The 15,435-nt window shown below is 40.8% G+C and overlaps 1 protein-coding gene across 1 annotated transcript in view; it reads left to right on the forward strand.

Moving 5' to 3' along the window:
• Nucleotides 1-9,220: 9,220 nt before the first annotated feature.
• The window catches only part of CEP85L (centrosomal protein 85 like), a 246,856-nt gene continuing 240,641 nt past the window's right edge, over nucleotides 9,221-15,435 (forward strand). The window contains exon 1 of the mRNA XM_032274943.1: nucleotides 9,221-9,410. The gene's annotated coding sequence lies outside the window, so the exon portion shown is untranslated. The remainder of the gene's footprint in view (nucleotides 9,411-15,435) is intronic.

Raw genomic sequence — 15,435 nt, forward strand, 5'->3', positions numbered from 1 at the left:
CCATCTTCAAAGTCAGCAATGGCTGCTGGAGTTTCAAATCACACCACTCTGACCTCGACTCTTTTGCCTCCTTCCTTCACTTATAAGGACCCTTATAAGGAGGAGGAGGAAAAAAGGAAGGAAGAAGGGAAGGAAGGAAGGGAGAGAGGGAGGAAAAGAATAAAGAAAAAAGGAAATCAAAGCTTGTGGAATAGAAGATATGGTGCAGCCATCACGTTTTGAGGCTAAATATCGTTGCAGTTCTTCTACCTACACCTGTGTGCACTGGCTTGTGGTGTAAGATGTATTTTCACAGTGAGACAGTCTGAGCTAGAGGGGCCCACAGGACAACTGCAGATGTTTGCATGAAGGGGTTCCCCTCTCAGAGTTGCTATCCCTAATCTGTTTTGAGAAAGGTGAATCTGCTTGTCTGTGCAGAGGCTTTCGAAAGGACTTGAGGCAACTGAAAGGCGGAAAGGGTGGGAATGTGAAGCAAGGAGATCAATCAGAAGAGGATGAGATGAGAGTTCAAAAGGAAAAAAATAAAGTGAAATGAAATTAAGAACGTTAATCATGTGAGACAAGAACAAAAATAGTGGAGTCAGACAAGAAATCAGCCGGGAAGATAAGCCCAGACTCAAAGGCTTTCTTGAGTGAAAGAACAAAGGGGAGAAAATTTAAACTCCAAACCGAAACAACCCTGCTTTCGTGTTCCATCTTGCATCCACTGAGCCAAACCTCCAGCTGCCTCATGCTGCTGGAGGCACTTGTGCCAAAAGCACACATGAACCACGCTGGACATCAGAGGCTTGCTGGTTCCTAGGGGCCTTGTGACCTCCAGGTGCCCTGAGCTATGAAATCAGAGCTGGAGGAAGCAAATGTGATAAAACCCAGTCTGAGTGACGGGCGGGAGGTGGACCAACAACGCACAGCCCCAGTGGGAGGTTCATGTTTAATGCTTGCAGAACACCCCATGTCCTTGACCCAGATGCTCAACTCATCATGAACTCAGGTGCAACAACGACTGAGCACTATGAATGCTAAACGGGTGTCACGATCTTGTTATGAACAGGGAGGAACTGGGTCTCAGAGGAGTCCAGGAAATGGCATAGGATTAGTAAGTGGCAGGGCTGTGACTCCAGATGCCCTCTGAACTCCATGTGGGGCTCTTTCACCACAACAGGGACTTCCAAACCATATGTTTGGAGGAGACTGACCCATGCTGATCACACAGAAAAACTGTCCTGGCCATTTATGCCACAGGCTTCCATGCCCCCACCTCTCACCAAGTCCCTGATCTGAGGTTCGGACAAGTCACTCTGTAGAGGTAGGGTAAGTAGGATACATTTGGTGGGAGGTGGAAAGCCTGAGGACAAGCCTTTCTTCTCTCTCCCATCCAAGTACTAACCAGGCCCAACCCCTCAACCTTTCTTTTCTTTCAGGAATCCAGAACAGGTCTGGTGGGTAGAAGAAGGCAGTCCTTTCTTTTCAAGAAGCTTAGGGCCTCCTTTCTTCTACTAAACTGGAATTCTAAGAAAAAAGGTCAATTCTCTCCCATACAAAAATGTATGAACTCCTGGTTCTGTGTTATACGCACACCCATTTTGTGTTCCGTTGGCATAAATACAATGCCAGCTTGTCTGCCTCTGCTCTTCTTCCTAGTTTCCTTTTCCATTTCTCTTTATGTCCTAAAGGACCCAGTCCTGCCTGGAAGCTCAGGCAGTGCCCAGCAGATTCTAATTGAGAGTGACAAGGAGGTGACATAAAAGCTCTGGAAAGGACACCCGCTTCCAAAGGATGTCTGGGGAACTGAAATGGGAACTTTGAGTCCTGCTCACCTACCAGATGAAATATCCTTAAGGAGAGAATATCTAGAGAGGCAGGGGCTGGGGGAAAGGCATGCGGACCTGTGGGGTTGAGAGAAGCTGGGTGATATGAGGACTACTGTGCCCTCTCACCTGTCATCTTCCTCCTGAGTGACAGGCTGCTCACTAGGAAAGAGAGAGTGCTGTCCTACTACCACTCAAGAGGAAACATTAGCTTAAATGAAATTAGGCAGAAGTCTTTACTTTAGGAAATAATGAGTTTAATAAACAAACTCCCAAAGTCAGGGGTGGGATCCAGATTCGGGGGTCCTGAAGCTGATTTTTGTGCCCTTTCCCTTTTTTTAAAATATTAGATGAGGTCTCGCTGTGTTGCCCATGCTGGTCTAAAATTCCTGGGCTCAAGTGATCCTCCTACTTTGGCCTCCCAAAGTGCTGGGATTGGTGGCCCTTTTAAGTAAAGGAACACTAGGTACAGGCAAGGTATATTCAGTGCTGTTCTACAGAAGAGGAAAGTGGGTTTGAGAGCGGTCCAGGAACATGTGATTCCGAGAACACAAATCACGAATATACCTTGGATGTAGAGTTTTGAATGGGACCTATATGAATAAATCTTATACTTCCTCAGTTTATGGTCAATGCACCTCTGTACTCTATGTTTTCTGTACGTTTTTACCCCTTTTTCTTTTTGGTAGGGGAACAGTACTCCAGAGATCATATTCAAAGAACACACTTCTGGAATTCTGACCTAGTTTACACAGAAAGCTGCAGGGTCTTTGGTGGCACGTGGGCTTTGCTGGGCGGATGACAGGGCACATAGAATGGCTCCACTTGAGTCCCTTTTCAGCACCGCTTTTCAAATCTCCTGAACAACGCAGTGGCACTTGGACTGGTACTTCTCCGACATACAAAAAAAGAAAAGTCACTTGCACTTGGACTTTGACTCCAAGGGATTAATTGGGTTTTTTTTTTTTTGCTTTTGATTAATTCTGGACATGACTTAAAAAGCTGAACCATCCGAAAACCAGACCAGGAAGTGGTACCTTCTAAAGAGAATGAGCTCAGCCTGGCATAGTGGCTCACACCTGCAATCTGAACACTTTGGGAGGCCGAGCTGGGGTGATCACCTGAGGTTGGGAGCTGGAGACCAGCCTGGCCAATATGGCGAAACCCCATCTCTACTAAAAATACCAAAATTAGCCAGATGTGGTGGCAAGCACCTGTAATCCCAGTTACTCAGGAGGCTAAGGCAGCAGTTTTGCTTGAATCCAGGAGGCAGAGGTTCCTGTGAGCGGAGATCACATCACTGCACTCCAGCCTGGGTGACAGAGTGAGACTCCATCTCCAAAAAAAATTAAATAAATTTATTGCCGGGCACGGTGGCTCAAGCCTGTAATGCCAGCAGTTTGGGAGGCCGAGGCGGGTGGATCACGAGGTCAAGAGATCGAGACCATCCTGGTCAACATGGTGAAACCCCGTCTCTACTAAAAATACAAAACATTAGCTGGGCATGGTGGCACGTGCCTGTAATCCCAGCTACTCAGGAGGTTGAGGCAGGAGAATTGCCTGAACCCAGGAGGTGGAGGTTGTGGTGAGCCGAGATTGCGCCATTGCACTCCAGCCTGGGTAACAAGAATGAAACTCCGTCTCAAAAAAAAAAAAATGCTGCTTATTTCTGATTCATGTCACACAAGTCAGTGTGTGACAATTGTCAAAGATGAACTGGGGCTGTGCCTTTAAGAGAACACCGTTAATGTGTCTCTGATTACATCAACAATGATGCTCTCTGGCATGTTAGCTCATCACAGTTGATTGTCAAAAGCATATGCTCATGCTGAAAATGCCGTGATAACACATTTGTCAATATTTTTAACTGTAATTTGGTTCAATAGTGATACAGGTATCAAAAAGATCTGAATTAAATGTGAGATGACTGGCCTTAGATTAGAGCACAAAGAATTCAGATTAGCTCAGAAGATTTATTAAGAGGGACAATTACTAAGCACAGAAATAGGGTATTAAGGGAAGTTGTGGAATCTGTTAATCTGGAGGTTCTTAAAATAAGACAATGAGTATCTATAGAAGAAGATCCCAGGATCCTGATAGGAAAAAAGATAGCTTAATCAATAGGCTGTCAAGGTTAAAATCAAACTCACTAAAATCATAGATACTCTGCTGAAAGTATTCATTCAGGAGCCTTATATCCTCATATGGTTTGGCTTTGGGTCCCCACCCAAATCTCATTTTGAATTGTAATCCCCATAATCCCCATGTGTCGAGGGAGGAAGCTGGTGGGAGGTAATGGGATCATTGGGGTGCAGTTTCCCCCATGCTGTTCTCGTGATAGTGAGTGAGTTCTCATGAGATCTGATGGTTTTATAAGGCAGTTTTCCCTGCTCTTGCTAGTTCTCTCTCCTGCCGCCATGTGAAGAAGGTCTTTGCTTTCCCTTCGCCTTCTGCCAGGAGTGTAAGTTTCCTGAGGCCTCCCAAGCCATACAGAACTGTGCGTCAATTAAACCTCTTTCCTGGATAAATTAGCCAGTCTCCGGCATTTCTTTATAGCAGTGTGAGAATGGACTAATACATAACCAGGTGGCATTTTGACTCCTCAGTGTCTTACTTGCTGATTCTATTTATGTTGTCAGAGTTAGAAATTCCATTTTGGGACACACTAGCCAGGTATGAACTGGTAGTTAGCTCATTAACTAAACTAGCAGTTAGTCATTACTAACTCTGCAGTGCCTTCTTACCCACTCTGGTAATTACACTCTATAAGGTAAGGCAATTATTATTATTTCCAATAGTATAATTATTGCCTACTATTATTGAGCACTTACTATACATTAGGCACTGTGCTAATTTTTTACACATATCACATCATTTTCCCCTCATAACAATATTTTAAGATGTATATCACATCTATTTCACAGATGTTTCAACTGAGTCTTGGAGAGGCTAAGTAACCTGCTGAAGATCATACAGCAAGATTCAGACCCAGGCCCGTCTGACTCTAAAGCCTTTGCTTTCATGTAATACAAAGTGTGGTTAATGTTTTTAAAAGCATATCAAACAGCATATAATGTTAACTCTTATATGTAATCACACTAGGCAGCTGTACTCTTCCGTGGGTGCTCAGAAGATGCTGGGACCTCTTTTGGACTTTGCTTCATTTCCACAGGCTTTTCAGAGGTTCACAGAGAATGACCTAATTTCCATCAATCCCTGAAAATTCAAATAAGATGAGAAAGACCTTCATGGATATTGACTGTTTAATAACTTGAGGTTCTCCTTAGAAAAATAAAAGTTCTGCTGCTCAGTATGTTTAAAACTATAATATATTGTTACAAAAATTCTCCAAATTCTTTAAGGACATGTCCTTGGTGGAAGGGAAACCTGAGGATTATTCAAAGCCAAGCCTGGTGAATTGGGAGAATAATTAATCCATTTATTAAAAATGAGGTGTGAATGATAAAATAATGATGTTGATTTTCTTATGGAACATTGTGACATAGGCACTGATTATGTGTATTTTATATTCACATCACAGCCCTCTGTGGCCCCATCTCTGACATCTATCTCACAGTCCACACAGCGACCTAGTAACATCTCACCATTTCAATGACCAGTATTCAAGAAAAGACCAAAATGATGACCTAAAGAAAATTCATTATTTTAGCAGCTGGTGGACTTGGGGTTAAGACAGATGGTGGAGCTGATGATACTGCATAAAATGTTTCCCCTTGTTAGCAAGATTGTCAAAAACGTGCTCCTCTGCTATTTTCTCTATCATGGAGTGGTTGGGAGGAGATACTCTCTTTTTGGTGTCTGTAACATACATTTTCCTTATAGAAGATGTAGGTCAGTGATAAATATGACTTTCATAAATACATTTTGTGCCTATTAAAAATGGGAAAAATTTTGGCCCCATGACAAAAGAAACAGCACAATATTCTTTTGCTAAGAATTCTGAATTATTATATTTAAAATCTTGATTCCGTTTCTGATGCAGTTTGGGTTATTATGTTTGTTGTCACCTACAGCCAAATGCAGCCAAAATTAGGTTTAATTTCTCTCCTTGTCCTCGTTACAAACGCTTAGCAGTTCTGAAGTTCCCTTTGTTGACAATGGCTCCATCCTCCTGTCAGCCTTCTATGCTCCTAACCTTTTTAAACCTTTCCCCTCTGTCACTTTGTCCAGAAAATCACCAATTCCATGATTCCTTGTCCTACAGGATTTTCAAAGCTGTACACCGTCTCTGTTCTCACAGGTTCAGACCAGGTTGGACGTAAGCATTGTTGTTTAGACAATGGAAATAGCCTTAGTGATCTCTTGCATCTAGCTTTCTTAGTTAAACCATCCTGGCCAGCAGCAAATGTTCTTTTCATCACTTGCCTGACAAATTTAAATCCGGGTTATTCAGCAAGCATTCTGTCAGCTTATTACTCATCTCATTGTCTTGTATGCAATACTACAGCCATAAAACCCCTTATTGTTCCTTTCTTTAACCACATCGACTTATGAGTCACCCACACACTCTTCTGCCTGCCATTTTCCACCAAGTGGTCCACTTCGTCCCTTTCTAACACTGCCCAAGATTGTCCTTTGTCATGAAGTTTTCTCAGAGTATATGTGATTTCCCACAACTCTCTTCAACGTCCTTTGATCCCTTAGGCATTAAATCATACAATATAACCAAAGGTGGAAATTAAAAATTTATGTGCAATTTTGTTTGTACCTCTACTCTCACCATAAATTGTTCAAGTTTCTTTTGTACGAGAGTGAGGTCTCCATTTTGGTACCACACCCGAGCCTCGGGCAGTCTCAACACACAGGTCAGGTTTCCATCAGCTCATGCTCAGTCCAGGGTCACCATTTTTCCTTTTTTTTTTTTTGAGACAGAGTCTCGCTTTGTCACCAGGTGCCAGGCTGGCGTGCAGTGGTGCGATCTCGGCTCACTGCAACCTCCGCCTCCCGGGTTCAAGTAATTCTCCTGCCTCAGCCTCCTAAGTAGCTGGGACTACAGGTGCACGCCACCATACCCAGCTAATTTTTGTATTTTTAGTAGAGACAGAGTTTCACCATGTTGGCCAGGATGGTCTCGATCTCTTGACCTCGTGATCTGCCTGCCTCAGCCTCCCAAAGTGCTGTGATTACAGGCGTGAGCCACCATGCCCGGCGAAGGTCATCTTTAAAAAGCTCCACATCTTCCTTTAAAACACTGAAGTCAGAAGATCCTTTCCTGTGCTATGTAACTGAAACTTCTCTTGCTGGATTTCATCCACCCACTCAACAACTTGATCTTATTTATAAAGACTTTCCTCTGTAAGTAAATCATTGACTCTAAATCTGAGTTTGAAAATAATTCTTTCTTTTTTCTAAATCTTATTTACATGTTGAATGGCAAAAAAAATGAAAGGGGATTTGAGATTTTTAGAAAGCAATTTCCGTCTGTAGACAGACAAGTTGTGAAACTATCAACCTGGAGCTGAGATGCCTATTAAGCTATACAATTAGAACATGTTAATTTTGTTAAGTACTTGATATTTGTTAGGTAGATTCATGTATATATATATATATATATATATAAACTTATTTCATCCTCACAATAATTCTTTGCAATAGATTTCATTATCCTTATATTATAGGCAAAGAAACCAAAGCTCAACACAGTTAAGCTATGTGTTCAAGGTCACCAAGCTACAGGTGGTAGAGCAAGATTGGTGCTTCAGTGTTTAGCCATCTAAGCCCGGTGTTCTTTCTTACTCCTGAGCCCAGAGCCTCTGGTTAGCTCCAAGCCTCCTAATGAGAAGGAGGTGAAGGACCACACTGCATGACTGACAATGCTGCTGAGGTCAACAGACCTATGGGCAATGTGCCATGTTGATCAGATATTTAATTCCCAAATGGATATGGAATTATTTCCCAGTGTTTCGTTCCATTCCACTGTTTTGTCTATTTATGAGTTAGTACACCGTTTTAGTTATCAAAGCTTTATATTTCAGCATCTGGTAGTGCTAGTTCCTCCCTCATTATGTTTTTCCCCTCAGATTTTTTCTTTGATAAGCTGTGAATCAGCTTATCTAGTTCACAAGACCATTATGAAATTTTTGTTACATATATCAAATTTATATCTTAAATTGGGACAGTTGACACCTTTTTTTTTTTTTTTTTTTTTAACAGAGTTTCACTCTTGTTGCCCAGGCTGAGTGCAATGGCATGGTCTCAACTCACTGCAACCTCTGCCTCCTGGGTTCAAATGATTCTCCTGCCTCAGCCTCCCAAACAGCTGTGGTTACAGGCATATACCACCACACCTGGCTAATTTTTTTGTATTTTTTTTTTTAGTAGAAACAGGCTTCACCATGTTGGTCAGGCAAGTCTCGAACTCCTGACCTCAGGTGATACATCTGCCTCAGCCTCCCAAAGTGTGGGGATTACATGGGCATGAACCACGGCACCCAGCCAAGAGTTGACATCTTGATAATATTTTGCATCTTCCTAACAGAACAAATGGATTTTTCTGTCTGCACTAGTGTTCTTTTGAGTCCCAGTACTCGTGTCTTTGTGGCTTTCCTAATCATAAAGGTAAATCTTTCTATCGCTTTCTGAATCGTGTTTCAGTGTTGCTTTCTTTCCCTCTCTCTTCTCTCTTTCAAACAGCACATATGGGCACACATACATACTTCACTGACAGAGTCATTGAGGGCATTTGAAAGAAATTGAATAGAAAGGTTCAGGTCCTTTAATGACAGACACGTGATAAGGTGTTCTTTCTCTCTGGAGGAGCATGGCAGGCTGAAACACTCAGCAATCATAGGCTTCATGATGCAGGAACTTTTGTGTTTTGTTCATTGTGGTTTTTCCAAGTGCCCAGGGCAATACTTGGCACATAGTGGCACTTAATAAATATTTGTTGAGTGAATGAATGAAAAACCCAGTACATGCCTCCCCAAATTCTGCTGAAAAGCAGTTATGTTCACCACTATACTATTGATGCCACCCAAATCCCACTACCTTTGGTTTATATTTTCTGGCAGCGGAAACTATAGGTATTTTGTTGTAGAAAGTTTATTGAGAAGAAAAGCATTATACAGAGTGTTATCATTGTCCCGTGTTGGTTAGACTGACCTATTTCTCCGTTAGAGTATTAGTAATAAATGCCCAAGGCTTTATTAAAAATAAATAACCATATTCCATTTTTGCTTCTTAGTAGCCAAAGCCTTGAGATTCACACTTGTACAATGATGACTTTCAAACTGCATCCTGACAGATCCTTCCTGAGCTGTCATAAGGCCTATGGAGAAAATCCAGTCAATGTGGAGGTTAAGTTGTCAATGAACAATTATGGCTCTTCTGAGTCATGTTATAAAGCAAGGCATTGGGCTTCTCCAGTGCTGCAGTGTATTCTGGCTGTGTGGGATGCAAAGTGTATACAGGAAACACAGTCACACTGTGGTTTTACACGGAAGCTCAGGTTCCCTCTTATGAATATGCATGATGGGGCTGGATCACGCTCTTGCCACTTGAGTTTACTTGAGCTTAACTTAACCCCCACATACCCATTTCCTGCCTATCATTTGAAGACGTTCCTTGAGGAGGTTTGAAAAAGTGAGTTGTTTCTCCAATTGTGGAGCGTTTTCCTTTTTTTTATCTTAAAGATGATGACAAACTGCACCCTGATTTATTTTTATTCACTGAGAGTCATTTGCTGGTCTTATTTTATAGATAATATTGTATACATCTTGCTTAGAAGCAGATGGGAAAGTTCAAGGAAACACCCACTGGAACAGAGGAAAAGTACGCTGATCTAGACTGTTATGATGGTGTGCTTGCTGGAGTCCTGATAAGCAGCCCTGCCAGGGGGAAGGGAACAGATGGCAAATGGTCTTTGCAGAGCAGCCTTTAGGGTGGTTTTTCTTTGTTTTAGAAGTGATTGTTACTCTGCTTTTACTATGAACTCTGTGTCCTGAGAATGCAGAAAATAAGCTGGAAACTCTTTCCTATTCTTCATAAAACAGGTCACTGGATGTAAAGGGTACTTGGCCAACTGGGAGCTCACACACACACACACACACACACACACACACACACACGCCAATTGCTGTTACCGGTTGTCTTCATGGGAGGAAATGGGGGAGGGGAGAGGAGCTCTAGCTGTTCTGTCGCCAAAAGGCAGCGCTCCAGAAAGCCGTATGCGCTGGGAAATGCCAGCATGTGTCGCTCCCCAATCTGGCGTACACACTCAACTCCTGTTTGACATACTTTACAAAGCAGACAGGGACTGGCAGGGATACTTCCTCTGGACAAACAGTAATGAGTGAGGAAATGGGCAAATGTAGGTTGCTATGCAGTTGTTTTGCTGTTGATGTGGGAGAAATGCCAGGCAGCACTAGACTCCTGGAATGTTCTCATGATTTCATGGAGGCCCCTACCCTCCCATAAGAGAACCCACCCTCATGGGTCTTCCTTAAATGACAGCAGTTGGGGAGGAATGTGCCTTCATCTTGATGTGCTGCTCTTGTGAATTGTCTATTTTGTTTGTTTGCTTTTAGTGTTAGTCATTCTTTTTCTATATAATATTCATATTTTAAAAATTGCTCAACCCTGTTTTTGGTATTTAAAATTCATGATTTAAGAGCTGATGGTTTTGCCTTGTCATTAAATGGTGAAATAACAGGGTCAAAGTGAGGTTAGCAGGATTTAGAACCCCTATTTGACCAGAGTCTTTCTTTCTCTTGAAAAAGGATAGAGAAACAGGAGGGAGGAAGGGAGGAAGGAAGAAAGCAGAAAAGTCTATTCAAAGAAAAATGTTAAATAGGTGAGATTATTGACTGAATTCAAGTTTATCTGAGCTAAACCTTTTCCTATGCTGTTCCCATGTCATACTTTATTGATTCAACAAATAGCTTTCAAGAGGGTGTTCTGTGCCAGGCATATATGAGAAAAACAACATTTTGGCTACCATTTAATAATAGACTCTTTTGATTCTCTTCCCAAAAAGTTAGTTATTTTTTCATTATGCATCTCATATTCTGTCTCCACTGCCACTAGAGTAATTAGCATACCTGTGACTTTTATAACACATTTTGTTTCTTGACAAGTTTATGGGTTCTCTTTTCTGCATATACAGGTATCTTTAATCAGCTATCCTGGACCACACAACTTAATCCAAGGCCTTGTATTAATCCACACAACTGAATCCAAGGCATGTTGTATTTCACAGTCTTGCAAACTTGCTTTTCAGTGAAGTCTTTGCAGCCTTCCATCCCAGGCCTAGGTTGCTTCTAGACACCTCTCTCCTGAACTCCAGCTGCTTGTGTACCCATCTGTCTCCAGACAGGCTGGGAGTAACGTAAGGGCAGGACCTGTGTCCAGTTCATCTGTGAAATGATGGTAACATAGTCAGAACTTAAATTTTTGCAGGAAGAAATGTTTAAATTTCTGCAGGAAGAAATGTTACCAAAGATATCTTTGTCTATATATTCTGATCTTTTGGCCTTCTATTTTATAGGATTGAACTCTGAGAGTTAGTACCTTGTTGGTTGAAGTCTCTATATATTTTTAAATTTTAGCAGGTGTTGCCAGATTGCTTCCTCCACCAAAAACAAAACCTGAAAGCAACTCTTTCTCCCGTATTTTCACCAGTAATAGGTTTTATTGGTCTTTTAGATTTTTGCCAGTTTAGTAGCTATAAAGTGATATTGCAATGTTTAATTTTTCTTTTCCTGGCTATAAGTGAGCTTGAATATTTTGATATATGTTCGTTGGTTCAGATTTGCTGTTCTGTGAATTAAGGTTTTACATATTTTGCCTATTTTAATACATATAAATTTGCATATATTTAAATATATTTACAAGCAAAAAGTATAAAGCCCCTATATCTAAAAATTTCAAGCCATTTTACCTAAAAATTTCTATGTATCCTACAGAAATACTTAGATATATAAACAAAAATAAATGCATAAGCATCTCATTAGCACATTATTTGTAATAACAAAAAATGAAGTTTAATGAAAAGAAAGTAGTTTAGTAAGTTCTGGTGCTATCTGATTCTTGAACAGAATGAGGAGCTAAAAAGAATGAGGTAAGACCAGGTGCAGTGGCTCATGGCTATAATCCCAGCACTTTGGGAGGCTGAGGTGGGAGGATTGCTTGAGCCCAGGATTTTGATTCCATCCTGGGCAACATGAAGAAATTTCATCTCTACAAAAATTAGCTTGGCATGGGGGTGCATGCCTGCAGTTCCAGCTAATCAGGAGGCTGAGGTGGTGGCAGGATCATCCAAGCCTGGGAAGTTAAGGCTGCAGTGAGCTGAGATCATGCCAGTGCACTCCAACCTGGGTGACAGAGTAAGATCCTGTCTCAAAAAACCAGATGAGGAGGAATATGACAAGGAAACACAGGAGGACTGCTGGGAGCAGCCTGGAGGAACCAGGGCTTGGAGTCACAGAGTCAGAATGGCATCCATGGCAGAGTTGTGTTCTCTTTCCAGTAGAGATAACCTGGGCTCAGACAGGGAGACATGAAGAAGAACTCACGCAAGGTTGGGGACTTGCCAGGCCAATGAGGGGCAAGGGAACTAAGATACTGAAGAGAATGCTTAAAGGGATGGTTCATGAGAGCTCCATGGGATAGGGGAGCAGTGAATAGGGAAAGAATTTCAGGACTGGAATCACAAAGTGAGAGTCTTTTTGGGGTGTGGGAAGAGTAGCTAAATGAGAAGTGGAAGAGGAGGGGATTATGATTGGAGAGAAAAATTTCCTATAAAACTAAACCACATTGATGAGGTAGATGAAAAGGAAAAAAGAATTAATGTTCAAAATATAAGAATGTTACATTTGAAAATGTAAGAAATGAAAATATGACAAATGTTCAAGATGTAAGAAAAGAAATGTTCAAAAATGTAAGAAAAGAAAATATGACATGTTGATGTTGGCTGATATCTCGAGTTGAGAGGAGAAAGTTAAAAGATAAGTGAATACTGGAAGACAGTGAAGATTTTTGTATAATTTTCAGTTTTTTAAAGTAAGTGGTACATAAAATAAAAATTTCAGGAGATTCAAATCTATGTTTCATCAGTTGAGGTTACCCTAAGATAAAAGTTGAAATTATATTAAAACTTTCTGAAACTCGCAAAAGACCTAACATCTCCAAAGGGCTTGATTCTAGAAAGAAAACTAGTAGCTTGCCAATTCCAGTTCTGGCTAGGCATTCTTAGAATATTTTAGAGTGGGTTTTAGTCTTATAGGGTTTCTGCTTTTAGAATATCAACAGGTCTTGACAAATAAAGCTTTGGAAATTCCCTCTAATGAAACGCTCCATCTGCATTTCAGGATAGTCATGGAAATGCATAAGCTTCATTTCTGGCACTTTGATTGATGAACTTAGACTTTAATAGGAAGAAAATCACTGTTGTTCTATCTAGAAAATGAAACTAAAAATAATCCCCTTGTCAGAGTGTCTGTGTTCTGTGATTAAATTTAAGGCAACTCATTGAGTATATATTATATACTGGATCCAAGCCCTTTCCTTACAGAGAGCACTACCTCAGGAGCTGGGACACACACCTACGTGGAAGGCTGTGATACTTCTTAAGAAGCAGCTCCCAAAGCTACCCAATTAGCACAGTGCTCACAGTGAGCAAAAAGCTGAAAGCAACAATGTGGGGGCGGGCTTAGCAGGGAAGGCCTCCTAGGCATTGCATAAATGCAAAAAGACAGAGAAAGAATTCATACCAGGGAAGGAAATTATTTATGGTATTGCAAGGGTGAAAAGATTTTTTTCAAATCTCCTGGTATCTCTGTTACTGTGCCCTAGTGTTTGGACATATGGGGTTATCATTCCCATTAAATTATTAAAATGTGCCAGAAGACTTGGAATCCTTCAAGAACATGTTGTGAGAAGGGCTAACACACCTCCAATTATGCCTTTGGCACAAGTGCCATGTCATATTGATGTCTGGAAAAGGATTGAGATTTGGAAAACACATAATGATTTGTTGTATTGTTTTATCCTTCATTTTGTGCAAATCACACTTACCATGGCATTAGTAGCTTCCTCACAACTCAACAGTATAGGGATATGTAAGAGGGACTTGCTAACTAACTTGATCCCTAATGGACACCTTTTACTAGGGAGAGCTGGATTTGATTCTGGGGTCAAGGCAAACACCCTTCAATGAGCCCATGCCATGTCTTATAACTATATTTTAAACATTTTCATTGTTCTTGCCACATAAATTATATCTCTTCCTCTGTTCTGCAAATTGTATAAGCCCAAAAGGATATTTTGTGCTTGTTTAGTGTTATCTCACAGCCTGGGGCAAATTATCAATAAAACGAGAAGCCAAAATTTAATAAGAAAAGGCAGGATATGGAAGAGATGAGAAGACAGCAGCACCTCTCGTTTTCTTTTAGAGACCGTTTGGCCCCATGAGTTTATTAAAACAGAAGAAATAAATTGAGAATGGAAAAGGGTGTGTGTGGGTGATGTGGTTACTTAGCAACAGGAAAGCTTCCGGCTGATGTTCTGAATTGAACAAAGAAAAACAGGACAGCAGGGAATAAAGGAATGGGGAAAAAATGAAAGAGAGTAAAACAGATGTGGTGGGGAGAGAGGGCTAAGAAAGAGTGAAAAATAAAAGTCTGGGAAAAAGCATAAGCAGAAATGTGGAAAATACTTAGAAACAGGAACACTGTGAATTTTTAAAAATCAAAAAAAACAAAAAAGCCACTGAAAGAAAGGTGAAAGTAGCCAGAAGGGCAAGAAAACATCTGCGGTGGAACTGCTAGGCAAATGGAGGGATAAAATGCCCCAGTGTGTCATGAACTCTTAGCTTAAAACTAGGCTCTTTTGTGGTGTGTGAGGTCATACCAGGGTGCACCTGAAGCAAGGGGCCCAGAACAAACCCCAAGCCACCAGTCTGTTGAGTAGACTCAGAAAATGAGCCAGTAGGCAGGGTAGATCCTGGGATATTTTTATAACATTTTATTATAGGCACGAACCCTTAGTATGACCCTAAAATAACTTGGCCCAAAAGGGAAACCCCAAAAGAATTGGATGTTAGTCAAGAAAACTTCTAATTTCATCTCTGATTCCTTTAAAGAGCTTGGTACAATGTCATAGCCCAGAGTAGGTCAATCAATATTACAGATAGGTATGCCTTTTCCCAGTACCTTTGTCACGCCAGTTACACGATATCTTGTAGGCATGAGTGTGTTTATTTATGTTACATGACAGGTATAGTTTACTTCTATATTTGTCTCTTAAAAGGGCCACCATGCTTCCTAGCCCCATCCTCTATATTTTTTGATCATTCACATATGTGTATAAAAAACTTTTGAGCATTTTCTCAACAGAGATACGTTTTTATTCATGAATTATATGCATGTATTTTCTAATAATGCATGGGTCATTAGAATATGATGTACATATAAGAATGATGAGATAAAGATAACTTTAAATATATTTTTTAAATTTTATTTTAATTGGTTAAGAATTTCTTTTTTTGGTTAAGAATTTTATTTTGTTTATTAATGAAGCCTTCACCTCCCAATCTTCACTTTCATTTTCCCACCCAACCCTCACTCAAAATTACCTACCAGATATTGTAATACAAGAGCATGTGTTAGGG

Source organism: Sapajus apella, unplaced genomic scaffold (assembly GCF_009761245.1).
Source record: "Sapajus apella isolate SASKATOON/1434 unplaced genomic scaffold, GSC_monkey_1.0 scaffold6, whole genome shotgun sequence".
Lineage (NCBI taxonomy): Eukaryota > Metazoa > Chordata > Mammalia > Primates > Cebidae > Sapajus > Sapajus apella.